At 49.1% G+C, this 19800-nt stretch overlaps 1 long non-coding RNA gene across 1 annotated transcript; it reads right to left on the reverse strand.

Annotated features, from left to right (window-relative positions):
- Positions 1-9917: 9917 nt before the first annotated feature.
- LOC112550659 lies at positions 9918-16974 on the reverse strand. Its single transcript, XR_003094615.1, has 3 exons — positions 16748-16974; positions 15952-16037; positions 9918-10106 (listed from the first exon to the last, which is right to left on the reverse strand). It is a non-coding gene; the product is annotated as an uncharacterized LOC112550659 (long non-coding RNA).
- Between the last annotated feature and the right edge of the window lie 2826 nt (positions 16975-19800).

Genomic DNA, 19800 nt, shown 5'->3' on the forward strand with positions numbered 1-19800 from the left:
GCTTTTATAGCAAATAACTACCCCAAATATCATTGATGCCCAGGAATAGTAGGCATATGCCATTCTTTTTAGGATCCAGCTGGTAAAGTAATCCCATGGTACAGCTTCATGCATCAGGTTCTCCTGTGAACAGTTTGGTAGCATCCAGGTGCACCAACATGGATGTGGAGGTGAATGCTTTGTTAAACTCCTTAAAAGCTGTTTGGGCTTCCAAGGATCATTTAAATTAGGCGTGGCCAACCCAAAGCACACATGGCACATGCTATCAGTGTGTAAAGCATGCAAGTGCTGCTAGGAGTAAAGGAGAGATGGCTGGAGAAGGAGTAGGGAGTGGAAGATGTGGGCAAGGTCTAGGCAGAAATAGCCCTGCATCAGCCTCTGCTTCCTGGTCTCTGGGGTGGCATGCAGGACAGAACTTTGCTTTCCCAAGAAAGGTAAAACCGACCACCCCCTTCTCATCACAAGAGGAGGTTGGGAATTTGCCCAGGGTGCAGAACTAGTTAGCTATGTCTCTGCCCTTGCCCAGCCCAACCTAGCAGCCCCACACCAGGGTCCGCACGCCCAAACAAGAATGAAACCAGCCCTTCAACAAGTCCTCTGTGCCAGGTGTCTCCAGAAACAGGTCAGGGCACCCCTCATGCAGTGCTACATGCACTGGTGCTGCTCTGCACTGAGCCCTCCATCACAAGCACCCCCAATTACATCCAGGCTAAGGTGTGAGGCCACAACCCTGAACCTCAATTCTCAACCTAGGTTCTCAGCTTGACCAACACAGCCATTCATCCCCACCTGCCACCTAATAGCTGGTCCCACAGGTGGGTCCAGGCTGTCCTGGAGTCTTCAGCAGGGCCTAAGCCTCTACCAGTTCACTGGCACTGGAGCACAGATGTGGATTTTCCAGAAAATTTTCCAATGCCCTAAATAGAGCATGATCTGATTTAGCATGTTTATTTGACTTATATTTACTAAACAAAACTAAAAAAGTACCCCCATGTTAATTTTATGCCCCAATAGCCACAAGTATTTTAAGTGAAATATTTGATTAAGAAAAAAATTAAATACAGTACTCTTAATGTGGTTTAAATGTTATATTCAAATACATTCAAAGCTTTATGTGGAAAGAAATTATTTTTATTGGAATACTTTAAAAAATGTAAAGACAATACACAATAGCATGTACTTCCCTTACATTGTTTGTTTAAATTTAAGAAAAAAACTAAGGCACTGAAAACTGTTGACACACTAATTTTAGCACACCCAAAGAACTGTGCATGATATGCTGTACTTTGGTTTTGAATTGCCCTGAAAAGCCAATTAGGTGAATTTATAACCTGATTTTTGGTTTGGATTATTATGTGAGTGTATTTACCCTCCTGTTTACAAATCAGTAAAACATATATGTGCTTTCTCACACACTTCCTAGGGATAATCACCTGAAAAACATTAATTACAACTTTGAAACTGTCAAGCTTGCCTAATATGGTATTGGCATCCATTCATTGTTACTAATGAATTTTATGAAACGATGAATTTTTAGTAATGGAAAATTTCCCATGGAAAAATAAAGCACTGGAAAATGTTCTGCTCCACATCTCTGCACTGGAGCCAACCAGGGTCAGCTGATCCTCCACTTTCCCCATATAACCCTGGCCCAAAACAGGGAGGGTCTGGGCAGTAGTGCTTCACTTGACTCTAAACTGCTTTGCTGTTCCTTCCAGCTTGCTCTTTGCCTCGGCTTGATATCCTGGCTTCTTGACTCAGCTTGTTTCTAGAGTAGACCCCTGTCTCAGATTGATCCCCTGACCTCCTGACCTGGCCTGGTCCTAAGCTCTGCTTGTTCCTCCGGACCCTGGCTGGCACCTCAATCCCTCAGTGGCCCCAGATGTGGCTGCCACAAGCCAGCATGACACCAGGGCTCCAATATCAGTGCCCTACAAGGAGCCCTGAGACCAAGATACTGGGGATACTGTGTGCTGCCCCAGAGCCAGCCCTCAGCAACACTTCATCACACTGTCCCATGGAATAGCCCAGACACTGAGGGTATTGCACACATGAGCCAAGAGGGTGTGACTGGGAGCAACCACATTAAGAGAGTTTGCTGAGGGAGCTGCCCAGTGAGGGGGGAGCAGGCTGTTCCAGGAGACCCCAGTGGCACCCTGCAGACAGTCTCTGGCATGCAGAGTGCAAGTCGTTCTGTCAGTGCCAGTGCCACATCGTGAGGCTTTCCAGCTACCAGAGTGCTGCTTCATCCCTGTGCCCCACTTGTTCTGTCCCGTGGGAAGTGTAGGGCCCAGAGCCGTCACTGGGCACATGGCAAACCCATCACTGAAAGTATCTTTAGGGGCCTCAACTGAGCCTGTCACAGGGTAAAGACACCTCTTGCAGCTGTGGCCATGAAGTAATAAACCTGTTGCACTGGTAAGAGACATGAAGCTGCCACCCCACCCTCTCAGCCCTGAGACTCCTTTATCAAAGACCCTGTGCACAAGTATAGTGCACAGCATTGGTCTTCCACACTTTAAAATATTTACAAGAAATCTTTTTACTTGAGTTTTCTTTTAAATTCTAAGCCAAAGCAATGCAAAGTAATAGAACAGGGTGGCCAATCTGTTCCAGAGGGCTAGAGACTTGTATCTCCTGATGCTATTCTGGCACCCCAGGGTGCAGACTCTACCAGGCATGCCTCTGGGCCAGGGGTGGGGGAGGAGGGAGGGATCAGAGTAGCATTTGGGGTTGTGGGGAGGAAGAGGGAAATGTTAACTAGTGACATACCTGCCAAAAAGGTGTGCCACCACTGCCCTAGACAAAGCCACAGAAGCAAGGAACAAGATAGAGGCACAGGCAGACAGGGGAGGGAACTAACATAGCCTCAAGGGAAAATGTCAATTTGCAGGATTCTCCAGCTTTGACACAAACCTAAATGTTACCATTTGTGCTCATTTTTCCCCTTGTTGGTGTCATTTTAGAACCACAAAACAGAAACTCAGCCCTTGCTGTCAGCTCCATCCATTCTGAATTTGGGGAAGTTTCCTTCTCAAGGCACTTTCTCCTACAACATGTGGAAGCCCTTCTCTGGCACTGCCCAGATGTCAGAAAGTAGCAGGCTCTGACTGGTAGGTCTGTGCATCAGCAAGCCTGAAGCAGTCACCTTTGAAAAAATCCAGGCTGCAGAATAATCCCCATTTCTCTGTCCACCTTGCATAAAAATAAAAACACAGACGGAGCAGCAAAGTCCAGAAACTTTTGCATCATCTCTGGTTCACTGAAGCAAAATGGCTATAACCAAATAACTTGTGGCAAAAAGAGCACAGGAAGGAAGGATGAGAGGGTGGTTACGGCATCAGCCAGAAACTCCCCTTGTGACACTGGCAGCTCGTTTATTAACCCTTTCTCTCAGGAAGGTTTATAATTCCCATTTATGGGGGGAAGGGGGAACTTTCTCCCACCTTTGTCTGTTTATATTGGGACAGAGATTGATGTGACACACCTAGACTAGTGACCCTAATCTTGATTGGGACTTCAAGACACAGCCTCAGATGAGGAAGGTTACTGTGGTAATGGCTCTAAATTTTCTTCATCAATGTGCATAGGAAGATTCAGTTTAAGAAAGGTTGGCATTCTGAACCGAAGAAGAGAGGGCCCAGTCCGAACTGTCATACCCAGTGAAGTCAGTAGGTATTAAAGTGAAGGAACGGACCTAAAAGCTAAGTACAGACCTTTGGGGGAGATTAAGATGGTTCAAAATGGCTGCCCGATATCAGGTAAGTCAGGATGGGAGGGCTAGTGGGGGGACTGAGGTTGCAGCAGGCTGGAGGGAATCGGGGGTCGGCTGGCAGATTGGGTGGGGAAGGCACAGCCTGTTAGGGGTGGGGGTGGCAGGCACAACCTGTGAGGGGTAGGGTGGGGATAGGCCTGACCCATGGATGGGGTGGGGGCACAGGTGCAACCCACAGGGTTTTACTGGGGTTTGGGAGTATTTGGCAGGATTGGGGGGGTTGTGGGGTCCATGGGGGGGGCCCTGGAGAACCTACACCCCCATCGTTTCTGCCCCTCCTTGCTCCAGGACTTACTTGCTTGGCTCCAGCAGCAGCAAATACTGATAAAAGTGGCTGCACCAGAAGTGGCTTGTGGGATGGGAGTTGAAAGAGCTGGCTGGTCTGGGAAGGGGGGGGAGCAAGAGGCCAGGCAGGAAACAATAGCCAGCGAGGGAGGTGGAAAGAGCAGCCCTGGGGCTGGTGCCAGTGGCTGGGGTTTTCCAAACCCCAGGGCTGTGCAGGGAAAGTGTACAGAAGTTCTATGCACCAATTTGACTTAAGTCGAATAAGTTGGATGTTACATAGATTCAGATTTATCTTAAAGTGGGTCTGCAGTTTTTAGATTGGTTTGTATGCATGGAACTTCTGTACAGTTAGAGGTTTATGCTGATTGCTGGTCGCTGAGACCAGGTTAGTAAGTGTGTGCTAAGCTTACCTGCTCAAGCCCCGGAGTATCCCGGGCTCGAGAATTCTCAGTTCCAATTGGTGGAGCCTATCCACCAATCAGGGGAGAGTGGGGAGGAGCCGGCACTGCCCTTTTCCCGAAGGGAGGGGGCGAGGATCAAAGATAATTAAAAGTGCTTTTTTAAATATATAGGGAGAATGAAGAAGGCACTGGGTAATGTGGGGCCCCTGCAGGATATGCTTGGCAATCTGGTAGTCACACCAGAGGAGAAAGCAGACCTCTTTAACAAATTCTTTGCCTCCATTTTCTTGTGCAGGGACCGGGACTCCCTGACCAAGATTCCAGACGGACTCGGGAGAAACGCCGCCAGGCCTAAGGTCAGGGAGGACTGGGTTAGAGAGCTTTTGGAGGGGCTGGACCTGTTCAAATCAACAGGTCCAGATGCTCTCCACCCCAGGGTGTTCAGGGAATTGACAGGGGTTATTGCAGGGCCCCTGGCACGGCTTTATGAGTGCTCGTGGTGCTCTGGCCAGATGCCAGATGACTGAAAGAAAGCCAACGTGGTCCCCATCTTCAAAAAAGGGAAGAGGGAGGACCCGGGCAACTACAGGCCCATTAGTCTTACTTCAATCCTGGGAAAACTCTTTGAGAAGATCATCAAGGAGCACATCTGTGATGGGCCAGCAGCAGGGATGATACTCAAGGGCAACCAGCATGGTTTCATTAGGGGCAGGTCCTGTCAGACCAACCTGATTGCCTTCTACGATCAGGTCACATACGCATTGGATGCAGGTGTCGCGGTGGATTTAGTCTTTCTGGACTTCAGCAAGGTCTTTGCCACTGTCTCCCACACCATTCTCATCAAAAACCTAGGTGACTGTGGCATTGATGCCTACATAGTCAGATGGATTGCAAATTGGCTGAAGGGACGTACTCAGAGGGTAGGGATGGATGGGTCTTTTTCAACCTGGAGGGAAGTGGGCAGTGGAGTCCCCCAGGGCTCGGTCCTTGGGCCCGCACTGTTCAATTTCTTTATTAGTGACTTGGATGACGGGGTAAAAAGCAGCCTGTTTAAATTTGCTGATGATACCAAGATTTGGGGTGAGGTGGGCACGCTAGTAGGGAAGGACAGATTACAGCAGGACCTGGACAGGTTACAGGGGTGGGCTAACGAAAATAGGATGAGCTTCAAAACTGACAAGTGCAGGGTGCTGCACTTGGGCAGTGGGAACCAGCAGCACACTTATAAGCTGGTAAACTCCCTTCTTGAGAGCACGGTGGCAGAAAGAGATCTTGGAGTCATTACTGACTCCAAGATGAACATGGGCCGACAATGTGAGGTCACGGTCAGTAGGGCTACGTACCTTGTCATGCATCCACAGATGCATCTCAAGCAGGGCCAAGGAGGTGATCCTCCCCCTCTATGCGACACTGGTCAGGCCGCAGCTGGAGTACTGTGTTCAGTTCTGGGTGCCGCACTTCAGAAGGGATGTGGACAGCATTGAGAGGGTCCAGAGGAAGGCCACCCACATAGTTTCATATTTTTATAGTTGGTAGAGTCGGAAGGGACCTGAGGAGATCATCAAGTCCGACCCCCTGCCATCGCAGGAAAAAGTACTGGGGTCAAACGACCCCAGGAAGGTGTTCATCTAACCTCCTCTTAAAGACCCCCAGGGTAGCAGCCAGCACCACTTCGCTTGGAAGTTGGTTCCAGGTCCTAGCCACCCTGACTGTGAAGTAGCGCCTCCTGATGTCAAGGCTGAATCTACCCTCTGCCAGCTTGTGACCGTTATTTCTAGTTACTCCTGGTAGTGCTCGGGGGAACAGGGACTCCCCCAATACCTGCTGGTCCCCTCTGACTAGTTTGTAACAGGCCACTAGATCCCCCCTCAGCCTTCTCTTGTGGAGGCTGAACAGGGTCAGGTCCCTCAGCCTCTCCTTGTAGGGTCTGCCCTGCTGCCCCCCGATCATGCGACTGGCCCTCCTCTGGACCCTCTCCATGCTGCCCACATCTCTCCTGAAACGTGGTGCCCAGAACTGGATGCAGTACTCCAACTGCGGCCTGACCAGTGTCTTGGCATCAATAATGATTCCAAGATCCTTTTCTGCCTCTACACTGACAAGAAGGGAGTTCCCCAGCCTGTAGGTATACTGCTGGTTCTTCCTTCCCAGGTGCAGCACCTTGCACTTGTCAGTGTTGAAACCCATCCTGCTCTCATCCACCCACCCCTGTAACCTGTCTAGGTCCAATTGCAGCCTATTCCTCCGTTCTAGTGTGCCCACATCCCCCCATATCTTAGTGTCATCAGCAAATTTGAACAGAGTGCTTTTTACCCCCTTGTCCAAGTCACTGATGAAGATGTTGAACAGCGCGGGTCCGAGGACCGAGCCCTGGGGGACCCCACTGCCCACATCCCTCCAGGTTGAAAGTGACCCATTCACCACCACTCTCTGGGTGCGGCCCTACAGCCAGTTAGCGACCCATTTGATTGTGTAGGTGTCGACACCACAGCCCCCTAGTTTTTTAATGAGAATGGGGTGAGAGACAGTTTTGAAGGCCTTCCTTAAGTCCAGAAAGACTACGTCCACTGCTACCCCTGCATCTAAGGATTTTGTGACCTGGTCATAGAAGGCCGCCAGGTTGGTCTGACAGGACCTGCCTCTAATGAACCTGTGTTGGTTGTCCCTAAGCATAACCTCCCCTGCTGGCCCCTCGTGGACACGCGCCAGGATAATTCTCTCAAATAGCTTACCCAGGATCAAGGTAAGACTAACTGGCCTATATGATCCGGGGGCATGATCCAGGGCACAGCAGGGCAGACCCTACAAAGAGAGGCTATGGGACTTTAACCTGTTCAGCCTTCACAAGAGAAAGGTGAGGGGGGGACCTGATAGCCATCTATAAACTCACTAGGGGGGACCAGCAGGATTTGGGAGAGACCCTGTTCCCCCCAGCGCCCCCCGGGGTAACAAGGAATAATGGCCACAAATTGTTAGAGAGTAGGTTTAGACTAGACATCCGAAGGCACTACTTCACAGTTAGGGCGGCTAGGATCTGGAACCAACTTCCAAGGGAAGTGGTGATGGCTCCTACCCTGGGGGTCTTTAAGAGGAGGCTTGACATCTACCTGGCTGGGGTCATTTGAGCCTGGTTTTCTCTCCTGCCCAAGGCAGGGGGTCGGACTTGATGATCTACAAGGTCCCTTCTGACCCTACTTCTATGAATCTATGAGGAGCTCCCGGACCAAGTTTGGACCTGCAAGCTGCAGGTGCGCTGGACTTCAGGGGGTGGATCCCCCTGAGGGTATAAAAGGAGTGGCATGAGCCACACAAGGGAAGGTAGCAAGGGACATTGGAGATAGAAGGGCCCCAAAAGGACCTCCACCAGGATCCCTTCTTTGCCCCAGTGGTGTGCAGATCGGCACACAGGGCTCAGGCTCTGGGAGCTGTGTTGAGGCAGCTTGAGCATGCATCCCCGGCAGAGGGCCAGACAGAGCTGTGTGCAGACCAGCACATGGAGAGTCAGCCCTGGGAGCAGCTCGAGGCTGCTCAGGCCCCACCTGGTGTGCAGATCAGCACATGGAGAGCCAGCTCTAGGAGCTGCTCAGGTTAGCCTCAGTGCAGGCCAGATATCCAGAGCCCTGCAGCGTGGCCTGGCCAAGGAACTAAAAGAGCCCCAGAGCCTAGAGCAGGACCTGGGAAAGGGAAGGTCCAGGTGTAAAGCTGGGTAAACCCATCCGGCAGTGTTTAGATTCCCCTCCCACCTCCCCACCCCCCGAGAGCTGGAAGAATCCTCAGTGCCCAAAGCGGGGCACAGGGCCAGGAGGGGAAGTTTTGGCATGAGGCGAACAGCGCAAGGGGCCTCTGACTGAGCAGTGGACCCTGAGACCCAGTCGACAGCTCCTTGGAGAGGACTGTGAGTTGCTAGACGAATCGAGTCCCGCAGCACTGAGATGACCTAAGTTTAAATTGGGCGGCCATTTTTAACCTAATTTAACCTCCCCAAATGTATGTACTTAGCCTTTGAGGCCATAAAAACCAGAGATTCTTTCAAATGAGACTTTGGTGCAACTCAGTCTTAATTAACAGTTGAGTGAGTTGTGGAACAAAGACTGCAGAGGCAAGGATAGGACCCAGAACTCCTGATCACCAATCCTCTTCCAACATAAAAGCAGCCATTTACTGGGTCAGACCATAGATCCATCTTACCTAGTAGCCTGTATCACACAGTGGCAGAGAGTGGGTCTTGAAAGGAAGGGTAAACATGGTGCTTCAGTGCAGGGCTAGCCAGCAGGCAGCCCCCACGCTGAAGCACCCTTGTGCCTCAGCCATCCCCTCCGCAGGATGTGGAGCCTCATCAAAATAGCCCTAGGCTGGCAGGATGACCCCCTGGTTCCCTGCCAGCCCAGGCTGCTCCGACTGGACTCCACATGCTGTGCACAAATAAACTCTGGGGCAATATGCCCCAGAAATTTTGCTCCCAGGTGCAAAAAATGGCACACCCAGGATTTCCTGGGAATTAAGACAGGAAGAAAGAAGAAATGGTCTCTTTTAGAAATGTCACTCACCACATTCCTTCCCCTGCCCCTCCTCACCCTACCTGTGCTCTCTTCCCCACCCCCAGCCCCAGATGTTGGCTAGCCTCAGCACCTCCCCACCTCACCTCCCCACTGCAGGGAGCAGGAGATAGCCCACCAGTGGAATCATTTACCCTTGGATAGGCCTGACTGGCAGACCACTGAAAGAATTATAGAATCATATAAATCATAGACAAAAGGGTTGGAAGGGACCTCTGGAGGTCATCTAGTTCAACTCCCTGCTCAAAGCAGGACCATCCCCAACTAGATCATCCCAGCCAAAGCTTTGTCTAGCTGGGTCTTCAAAACCTCCAGAATGAGCTGATACTGATTGATATTACTCATGCAGCCTGTACAGGATAATAACTTGGTGCTCCTGCTCAATTCCTGGGGTGGGAGGACAATTAATATGTGTTGTCTGTAATCCCTGTTCCTAGATATCTCAGCTATGGACCTTAACCCTAAGCCCTCTCTCCCTCCACAAAGGCCCAAGGCCACCCCCAAGCTCCAATCCACCCCCCTCCAAAGCTCCCAAACTACACAATGTTCCAACACCAGCCACTCTCTCCTACCCAAACCTGACCCTCAGCCCTCTGTCCTCCCCCAGCCCTGCTTGTGCCCCTCACTCCTGAACCATCTCTCCTGCCCCCTTCAATGGGGCATGGTGAGGTCCCCATAATTGTACTCATGGCCTGTCCTGCTGTAGCCTGAGGAGAGGCTGAACACGCCTCCTCAGGCAGGCTACAAACCTGGGCCCTGCTGAGCTGCTATGGCCTGCAGCCATGAAGGTGAGATGCACCCAGAGGCACCCTCAGGCTGGGCCCTGTGCAATCTCATAGCTCAGAAAAAGTCAGGGAGACTTCTTGCTCCAAAAAGGGCTTTATTGCAACTGCTAGCACACATGCACAAAGATGGTGGCAACTTCCTGTTGATGTTATCTTGTCAGCCCTCAAAAAATGAGTTAACACTTACTACTACATCCCCCTTTCTCAGGAGAAACTTGAAGGATTTCCAAAGAACTGCAAAATCATCTTGAGAGGAGAGGTTATAAGCACATCATTCTCTTGTGAGTCTTTACCACTCACTTCCCTATAAAAAGAGAATAATAAAAACAATAACATCAATAAGCCTTTTCATTTAAAGCAGATAGGTTTACAAATCTAGTCTATATGGTGGAACTGATGCACATCCTCAACTAGTGTAGTAAGTAGGTGGAATATGATGGAGATGCTCTCAAATCCTACAGAGACCTCTAGGTGTCTCCACCCAAAATGAACACAGGATATCCCCCTAGCCTGGACAGTGCCTTGTACTCTTGCATTTGAAATTCAAACTCCCTGCTGTGGGGAAAGAACAGGTACATTTCTTGAGTCATGCCTGGTGTTATATTCTGTCTCTGATGGTCCTTTATCAGTCTATCTTTCTCACAAAATTCCTATGCATCAACAAGTTTTGGAACCAAGTCATCTATTGTAGTTGGTAGAGTTGTATATAGTCATCAACTCATAAGCAACTCAGCTGGACTCCATCCATGCTCTAATGGTGTTGAATGGTATATCAGAACAGCCTTATAGAGATCTTCATTCTTCTGAAGCAAACTCTTCACAGTCTGCACTGCATGTTCTGCTTCCCTGTTACTACATGGGCAATGTGGACTGATGTTGATATGCTGAAAGTCATACTGGGTTGCAAACTACTTAAATGCAGCTCCAGAAAATTGTGGATCATTACTTGTTCTTAAAACTGAAGGTATGCCATGGTGTGTGTTATATACTCAACACCATTATAACTCTCTCAGTTATGGTGGTCTGCAGAGCCATCCCTTGGGGGGTGGGGGGGATTGGGGCAACTGCCCTAGGCCCTGTGCTTTGGGGGGCCCCATGGATAGTGCCATACAGGCCCTGCGGACAGTGCCATTGGCACGTGCCAAGGGCGCCACCACTCCATACGGCCACCACACACCACCGGCTTCACGCTCCAGCCAGTCCTCCCCCTCCACACACACACACACAGGCCCCGCACACCCCTAGGGTTGGCTCTGCTGGTCTGTAACTCTGCCTCTCCAAGTAAAGGCAGTAATATTCGATAACAATGAGGTAAGCATAACTCTTCCAGGTTTTAAATATGCTGCATTTTTGCCTCCCACTGCTGATTAGCAGAGAGGCCCTGGCAGCCCCACTATTTGCTGCTGACCAGATGGGAAGCAAGAACTGCAGCATATTGAAAATGAGGGGTTTCACCTCCTGGCCATCAGGAGTGATCAACAAGCAGCAGGGCTGATGGGGCCCTTCGACCAATCAGCAGGGGGGAGAAGCGGGGGGAGTGGTGGAAACTGCAAGATTAAAGTTGCTGCTGCACAGCACACTTCCAGCATAAATTCCAGTGGTCTTTAGCCATGGATAATCTAGTAATCAAATCACAAGGCACTACTCTACAGGGACTGGTCAGTGTTGAGCCCAAACCTTACAGCTAGCCACCTAGTTCTATAGGTCATCATTGATGGAGGGACACCAAACTGTCTGACGAGCCCTGGCTTGACATCCTGTAGTATCCTGATGAGCTTCATAAATCTTCTCTAGGATATCCTGGCATAGAGCAGAAGGTGTCAGAACCCTGTTATGGAACACAGCTAAATCCCTGACAATATGGAGATTAACTTTCTATTGTTGGTACCTTGTCAGCTCACAATCTCTGAATCTTACTTGAGGCCATCGTTCTAAGCAGGCTTCTTTATCTTTTGACAGAAAGGATCATCTTCTTGAACTTCCTGAATCCTCATCTGCAATGAAACAGATATGGATATCCTCTCCACGGCGAGGTCCACGTAAACAGCGGCATCTCATTCTTGGCGGAGTTCTTCCAGAGACAGTGGTGTCGGTAATTGTGTCCTAGAAAGAGTATCAGTTCTTTTCCAGGAATATGTACAATATTGTAGGTGAATTTTAGGATGCTGAGATGAAATCTCTGGATTCTCGGTGAGAGTTCATCAAAAGGTTTGTCTCATAACAGGGACACAAGTGGTTTATGATCCATTTGTTAAGTAAAAGTCAAGCCAATGAGGAAAGTTCTGAGTTGCTCACATGCCCGTGTAACTGCTAGTGCTTCTTTTTCTATTTGTGCATATCAAGCTTCAGGTGAAACATGTGCTCTTGATACAAAAGCAATAGGATTCCAATGGCCAGCTTTTTGACATTGTAACACTCCTCCAAGTCCATAGGATGAAGTATCTGCTGCAATACATGTTTCTCATGACAGACCACACTGGGCTAGTATCAGGGAGGAGTTGAGTATTTATTTGATCTCGCGGAAGGCTAATTGTTGTAGTGGACCCCTGAGCCATATATTTTTATCACTTAAAAGGTCTCCTAATGGTTTTATTATTCTTGCTAGGTTTGGCACAAAACAGCCTAAATATGTGGTCATTCCTAAAAATCTGTGTAATTCTAAGACATCCTTGGGTTCTGGTAACCCCTTAATAGCTGCAACTTTTCTGGATCTGGTTGGATTCCTTGTGGTGTAATCCAGTGTCCCACAAACACGAGCTGAGAGTAAAGTAGCAAAAGTGCACTTCTCATTAAGTGTAAATCTGTCTTCCTGGAATTTTCTGAGTGTTACATCCAGTCTTGTATCATGTTGTGCCTTGGCGGTCCCAAAAACCAAAATGTCATCAGCACGATAAAGAGCACCTTCTAGGCCATCCAATATCTGTAACATCCAAAGCTGAAAAAATTCAGGAGCTGATGAGATTCCAAAAGGTAACTGTTTAAATCAGTATCATCCAAATGAAGTAATAAAAGTTATCGTCTTGGATGATTCAACAGCTGGAAGAATATGCTACAATCCTTCCTTAGCATCCAATTTTGTGAACACCTTCACTCCTGCAACTTGAGCCAAGGTATGTCCAACTGAAGGAAGAAAATGTCTTTCTCAATACACGTATTTGTTCAACTGTGTGAGGTAAACACATATCCTACTCTTACCACTGGGTTTTGGCATAGCCACCAGTCTAGAAGACTAAGTAGGTTCTTCATTCTTTGTGATTACTCCTGTTTCTTCCATTTGTGCTAGTTTTTCTTTTACTTTATCCATTAGTGACAAGGGTACTCATCTTTGTATAGTTAATGCGTCTAGAACTGTATCAGCTTTTAGGCATATCTTATATTCACCTGACATTTTTCCAAGATCTGAAAAGATGGATGAGTATTTGGTTCTGTAGTACTGCTCCAAGGATTTCTGGTCCACTATTTCATCCAGTCAATGGACAAATTGTAGTGCCTGTATGGCCAGTAAGCCAAACAAAGGCACCGCAAGATTACAGATCACATAGACTTCTTGGTCTATAGTTCTCTGCTTCAGTGTCATTTTTGCATTAAAGGATGCCAGCACATTGAAGGTAACGTTACCTGGCCCCTGTAACCTTTTAGTGAGAGGAAGGAGGATCCTATCCCTATGTTGGCTTTAATAGGTATCAGATATAGCTGAAACTGCCACTCCTGTATCAATTTTAAATGGAATTGACTGTTCATTGAGCTCTGTTTCTGTCATCCAGACTCCTGGGTCTGATGAAGACTGTAAATTTATCTAATAACACAGAACAATCCTGTGAGTCCTGTTCTGTAACTTCATTGATTCCTGTCACTGAGTGACAAACTAAAGCATAGTGACCTTTCTTTTTACATTGTCAACATATCTCTTCCTTAGCAGGAATCTTAGGATAACCATGTCCAGGAATTTTACCACACCTGTGGCATTGGGAGTGGTTCTCCTGAAGGGGTAAGACCCTACAGCCAAGGCAGGGTACGAAGCTCCAGACAGTATCGAGGCCAGAAGCCAGCAGCTAAAGGAGAAGAGACCTAGGCAAGGGTGGGTACTCTCAAGTTCCAAAGGGCACAGCGAGGCACTGGCAAGCCATTGAGTCCAGCTCGTGATAAGAATACATTATCTAAGAGCATATCCAAGCAGAGGCTGGACGTTAGAAGTTTATGTTATTTTCCTCAGTTAATGTTTAAAGAACATTGTTAATGCTACGCCGTGACGAGCCTAATCATGAGGACGCTGAGTCGAGATCTCAGCCAGCTAAAGAAGAGCCAAATGCCTTAGAGCACCCCTCCCTGTCTCTGTCAGTGGGAGGCATGGGTGAAAAGCGATCACTTGTAAAGGGAGAGCATCAGAACCACAATACCCATTCAGGCCAGGGATGTGGTAAGGGTGGGGTAAAGGGGAGGTTGAAGCCCCACAAAGAAATCAACAGAGTGAGATCTCACTAAACACCTGCAAGTAGTGTCTCCCAGCAAGAACATCAAGACATGGCAGATGAACGAGAACAACTAACAGGACACGCAGGTAATTCCATTTTGGAGGTCTCACCCTGATGTCGCAAGGGGGTAGGTCGCCAGGTAAGAAAGGACTCAAGCCCTATAATACCCACCTGCAACAGCTCCCTTTCCCACTATGTTGTTCTTTGGGTGCCAGTGAGACCACTCCCATTGTTCATTGTGCATGTCAATTCTATTTATTTTTGGTTATAGTTTCTTGACAATGTTCATTTCATCCTTATTAGCTCATGCCGGATAAAGCTTGGAATCACTGCTGATTTCTGTTTGTTGCTGCTTAACTAACTCTGATTTGCAGGCTTGTGTGACAGCCTTCTGGAGTGTTAAATCAGGGTCCAAATTAATCATTGTCAGAGCTCTTCATTATGAAGACCCACAACTAAGCGGTCCCTAATTAGTTCTTCCTTGAGATCCCCATATTGGCAAGACTCACCCAATGTATGAAAGATGTGATAAAGCTGTTCACAGGTTCTGAAGTCTCCTGTTTATGAGATTGAATTTAGCTTGTTCATAAATCATTTTTTGTCCCCAAAAAATGGTCAGTTAGTGCCTCTACCACATCAGGATATTGTTTTTTCTCTGCATTTGTAAGAGGCAGTGACATCAGAATTTCATCAGCCTGATCCCCAATGAATAGATGAGAGTACTTACTTGGTAAGGTTCAGACTTTTTCTGCAGCCCTGACACTTCCCTGCAGCGGTTAAAATATCTGATCCATCTAGGACACATTTCAGGGGATTGGAAATACAACTGTTCTGGTGGTGTAACTTTACCAGCCTGCATTGTCTCTGTAGCCAGCCTCTGCCCTGAGCTGGACTCAGCTGCTGCTGGAGCTTAGTCTGTCATTTATGAATCACTCAATTGCCGACTCACATTTGTGTTCCTGTTCGTGGCAGGATTCAGCCACTTCTGACACCATATGTTATTTCATAGCTCAGTAAAAGGCTTCTTGCTCTCAAAAGGCCTTTGTTGCAACTGCTAACACACACACACACACACACACACAAAGATGGCTGGCAACTTCCTCTTGATGTCATCATGTTAGCCCTCAGGAAGGGAGTTAACACTTACTGCTACAGGGTCTGCTCTCTGTGTGGGGGCTGCCCAGAGACCCCAGGCAGGGGCAGGGGCAAAGGGGCAACCAGCATGGCTCTAAGGCTCCTTCCTCTGATACAGGGGTCCTGTGTGGCCTTGGGTGAGGCATCCAATGCTTGTGCCTCAGTTTCCCCATCTGTATAAGTGCTGGGGCTGCCCAGAGACCCCAGTTAGGGCAGGGGCAAAGGTAGGGTTACCATATTTCCAGCAGCAAGGAAGAGGACACCTTGGAAAGGGAGGAGCAGAGAAAGGGCATATGATTGTGGGGGGGCAGTGATATGCCTGTGCCCTACCTCTGCCCTCACACCTAAACCCCTGCTCCCACAGCCCTGCCGGTTCCCCGCACTCTGGACCCACAGACCCATGCCCCTCTAGCCCTGATGGTGCCTCTCACTCCTGACCTGCAGATGCCTGCCCCCCCAACCCTGCTGCCCAAGCAATGTGTGCTCACACACACACACGCATGCACACACACACACACATGCACACACACACTTTCTCTTTACCTGGCTTGCCGGGGCCCATGCAGGAGGCACATAACCCCAGACAGCCAATCACTTTGCCCACGGCTCCCCGTTCCAAGCAGCCAGCCCTGGAGAGCAGAAGGAACAGCAAAACACCTGGACATTTGCTCTTATTTTAAAAACCCGCCCGGAAGCAGCACAGGGGGCCAAAAAAGAGGACATGTCTAGGAAAACCCGGATGTATGGTAATCCTTGATGGTGTAAGTAGCATAGTTGTATGGCTGCAGAATCCTCTGCTACAGGGGTCCTGAGTGGCCTAGGGTGACTCACCCAATGCCCATGCCTCAGTTTTCCCATCTGTGTAAGTACTGTCAGCTACCTGTTTTTTGTTTGTTGGGTTTTTTTGTGGGGTGGAGGGGGAGGAAGCACATTTGGGATAAATGTTTCCAATTCAGGCCCATTTCAGGGGCTCTTTGGGGACACTGGGACTCAGGCTGAAACCTGTATAGGTCCCAGGAAATGCAGACTGGCTTGCCCCAGATGTACAGGCCATGGCTGCCAGTGCCCAGTCCCTACAGAGGAGAATGGCCCCTGGCATGGACTGGCCACCTCTGTGGGGAACATGTGACCCCAGTCCTGTGCTTGGCCAACTGGCTGCATGAGAGCTCCAGGTGCAGAATGGCATGGGGGGGTAGATTCACGGGAAAACCTTCCACCTCCCATTCGTGAACCCACTCTCTACCTCCCAGTTTCATGTTCCTGCTCCCCACTCTTGCCCCACAACCCACCTTTCAGACCCCTGCCCATAGAGTGGGGATAGAAGCCTGTCCTGGCTTACCAGCCCTGTAGTGGCAACTCGCAGCTACAGCTCCTAGTCCCACCTCTGGTCGCAAAGCCTTTAGGTGCAAGTCAGCTGTGCAGGCCAGGGACAGCCAAAGAAAGTTTTTTAGCCTTTTGTGTGACTGCTCCAGTAAGCTGATTTTCACTAAGCTGATTAACATTTGTGTAACAAGCAGTAAGGTTGTGATTACCTAAAGGGGGAGTGTCTCGTGAGGAGCACAGCTGGGCAGCAGCATGGGAAAGCTGCCCCGCTACAGACAATGTGCTGAGAAAGGGGGAAGGCATCATAATGTGAGCAGATGAAGTCTGCCTGGAGGGACCCATTCTGGGAGAGAAAAAAGGAACAAGGGTCCTTGTGGAAGCCTCCAGAAGAAATCCCTGGGGGGGGGACTGGCTAGAGAGGTCATGGATAATAGGGTCTTCCTTCCCCCTCCCCCGCCCCCTCCCCCCGGGTGACAAAACCCTCTCCTGATTACCTGGCGGGGCATGTGTATACTGGCCAGGGGGGCTGCCAGAGCCAGAAGCCCAGACTCTGTAGCCAGCTGTGTCAGGGGACGCAGATCAGGGGAGAGAAGTGTATTGCAGAGACGCCAGTGAGGGAGCGATGGCTGGCAGCGTGTGACACCTGAAGCAAGCACAGAGGGACCCAAGCCAAGGAGGACCTGCCCATGCTCCAGTGAGAGGGGCAAAGAAGTGGCTATTTCTTTCAAGCCATCACCCCAGGCTGCTAAGTGTGCAGAGAGCCATCATATTCATCCTTGTGTATAAAAATTATTCACTGGATGTGTAAATAAGTATGGGCAAGCCGATAAGACTGTAACTCAATTGATTCAATGTCGGTACCTTAATATCTATCTGTGATTAGTACTCTCCTTTTAGGTTATGGGTATTCAAAGGAAGAGTTATATGTTGTGACTGTCATTACTGGGCTTGTGGGTGTGTATTGTATGTTCTCTTTAATAGCCTTTATGTATTAAACCTGTTTGATTATTTGTAATGGATATTGTATATAATTAAATCTTGTACAGGCAGTCCTCAGACTTATGACACAATTGGTTCCTGAAAAACGCATCTGAAGTCGAAATGTAACTCAGAACCAATTTCTCATAAGAAACAATGTTATAAATGGGGGATTGGTTCCTGAACCTAGGCCCGATACCCTATTTTCACCAAAAATAACTCAGAATTTTGTACTCGATCAATTATAGATGGGTAATATAGCTACATTAATGTACTTATATTGTAAATAGCAATCATATTAATTTACAAAGACTTCTTTGAGGTGACTTTGCTGGACTTTTTGAAGGGCTCTTGGTTGGACTTTTTGAAGGGTTCTTGACTGGAGTTTTCTCAGGAGTCTTGGCTGCAGGTTTTTCTGGAGTCTCGTCTCCTTTCTTAACAAAAGTGTCCAAGGAAGTTTGGACAGATGTTCTCCAGGGAGATGGGTGACGCAGTGAACTTGTTTGCTGGTGTGGCATCACATTGGATCAAGCATTGTAAAGTCAAAACTGACTTCAGAAAGTTGAAACAGGGTGTCAATCTATAAACCTTGTAAGTAACCTTGTAACTCGAAACTTTGTAAGTCAAGGACTGCCTGTATATAGTTAACCCTGTTTGCAAGGCTCATCCTCTGTACAGGGAAACCCGCTTCTTGAGGAACCTGCTGCAGCCACTAGAAGGGTTGGGCAAGGTCACTGGCTCCCGGGCACCCCAGGATCGCACTATTCCGGGGTGGCCACGGGCAGTGCCGTGCGCCTGGGTTACATTTGTTTGGCTTTCGTAAAGTCTGACAAGGCCCTAAGGTTAGAAAACTTCTCTGAATGTTTGCAACCTGCACAGCTGTGACTTGCCACTAGAGAACTCGTAAGCAGGGGCCTGACTAGGAGCTACAGCTATGAGTTGCCACTAAAGGACTGGCGAGCCAGGATATGCTTCTATCCCTGCTCTATGTGAGGTGGGGTGACAGATTGGGGGGCGAATATGAAACTGGGAGGTAGAAAGTTAATGAGATGGGGGTGGGTAATTAAATGGGAGGTGTAAAGGAAATGGGAGTCAGGCAAGGGAGGTGAAATGAGGGAAGTCAGCCACTAAACGATAAAATTAAAAAATAGCAAGAAAAATCCATTTAAAAAGAAATAAAGAAGTAAAGAAAGACTTGTGTTTTGATAAATTGGGATTAGAGTGGGGTGGTGGGTGCTGGTCATGCTTCTTGGGGCAGCTGGGAGCAGTGAGAGAAGGCACTTTTGGGGGAGCTACTGCCCCTGCCCCTTGAAGTAAGCCCCCAACTCACTGGGACCTGATCTGGCCCCCACAACCTTGTTCCCCCCACCTATAGCACGGGGCTCACCAGAGCCTAGCCAGGTCTGGGGGCTGTCTGGGGCCAACCACAGCTCCCCACCTGCTCCCCAGAACTTGTGGGGCAGAGGGTTGGACAGTGAGCACCTGCCTGGACAGACTCAGTGCTGCAGAGGAAAGGTGCCCATGCCAGTCACTCCTGGACATCCCAGGGTGAGAGACCCCAATTCAGCTCCCAGCCTTATTCACCCTCCCAACCCCTCTCCGTTCCCCCTTCCCAGCTAGCCATGTCCTGCAATCTGGCCAGCTAGACTCCAAGCTACCTGGAGCTGCCATGGGAAATTTTCAATTAATTGCAGGTAGCTCCAGTTTATTGAAATTGATGAGGCTGCCTGCTGGCTCAGAGCACAGGAATTTGCCAGAGCCCAGCCAGGTCTGGAGGCTGTCTGGGGCCATACATGACTCTCCTCTATTCCTCATGGCCTGGAAGAGGTTGGGCAGTGACTGCCTGCCTGGACAGGCTCAGCAGTAGCAGGGAGAGGTGTCCCCACGGGCCATTCTTAGGCAGATGGCTGGGGGTGGATGGCGGGGGGAGGGGGGAAGTGGGAAAGGCCATGGCTGCAGTCCTGCCCCACCTGCCCTGCTGTTCCACAGCTCCAGGGGAACAAGGGGCTCTTTTGCTTCCTGTCACCAAGCTTAAAGGCTCCCCTTCAAAGAGGAGATTTGCAAACAGACCTGCAAATAGTGGCCAGGGGC

This window comes from Alligator sinensis, unplaced genomic scaffold (genome assembly GCF_000455745.1).
Source record: "Alligator sinensis unplaced genomic scaffold, ASM45574v1 scaffold264_1, whole genome shotgun sequence".
NCBI classification, from domain to species: Eukaryota; Metazoa; Chordata; order Crocodylia; family Alligatoridae; genus Alligator; species Alligator sinensis.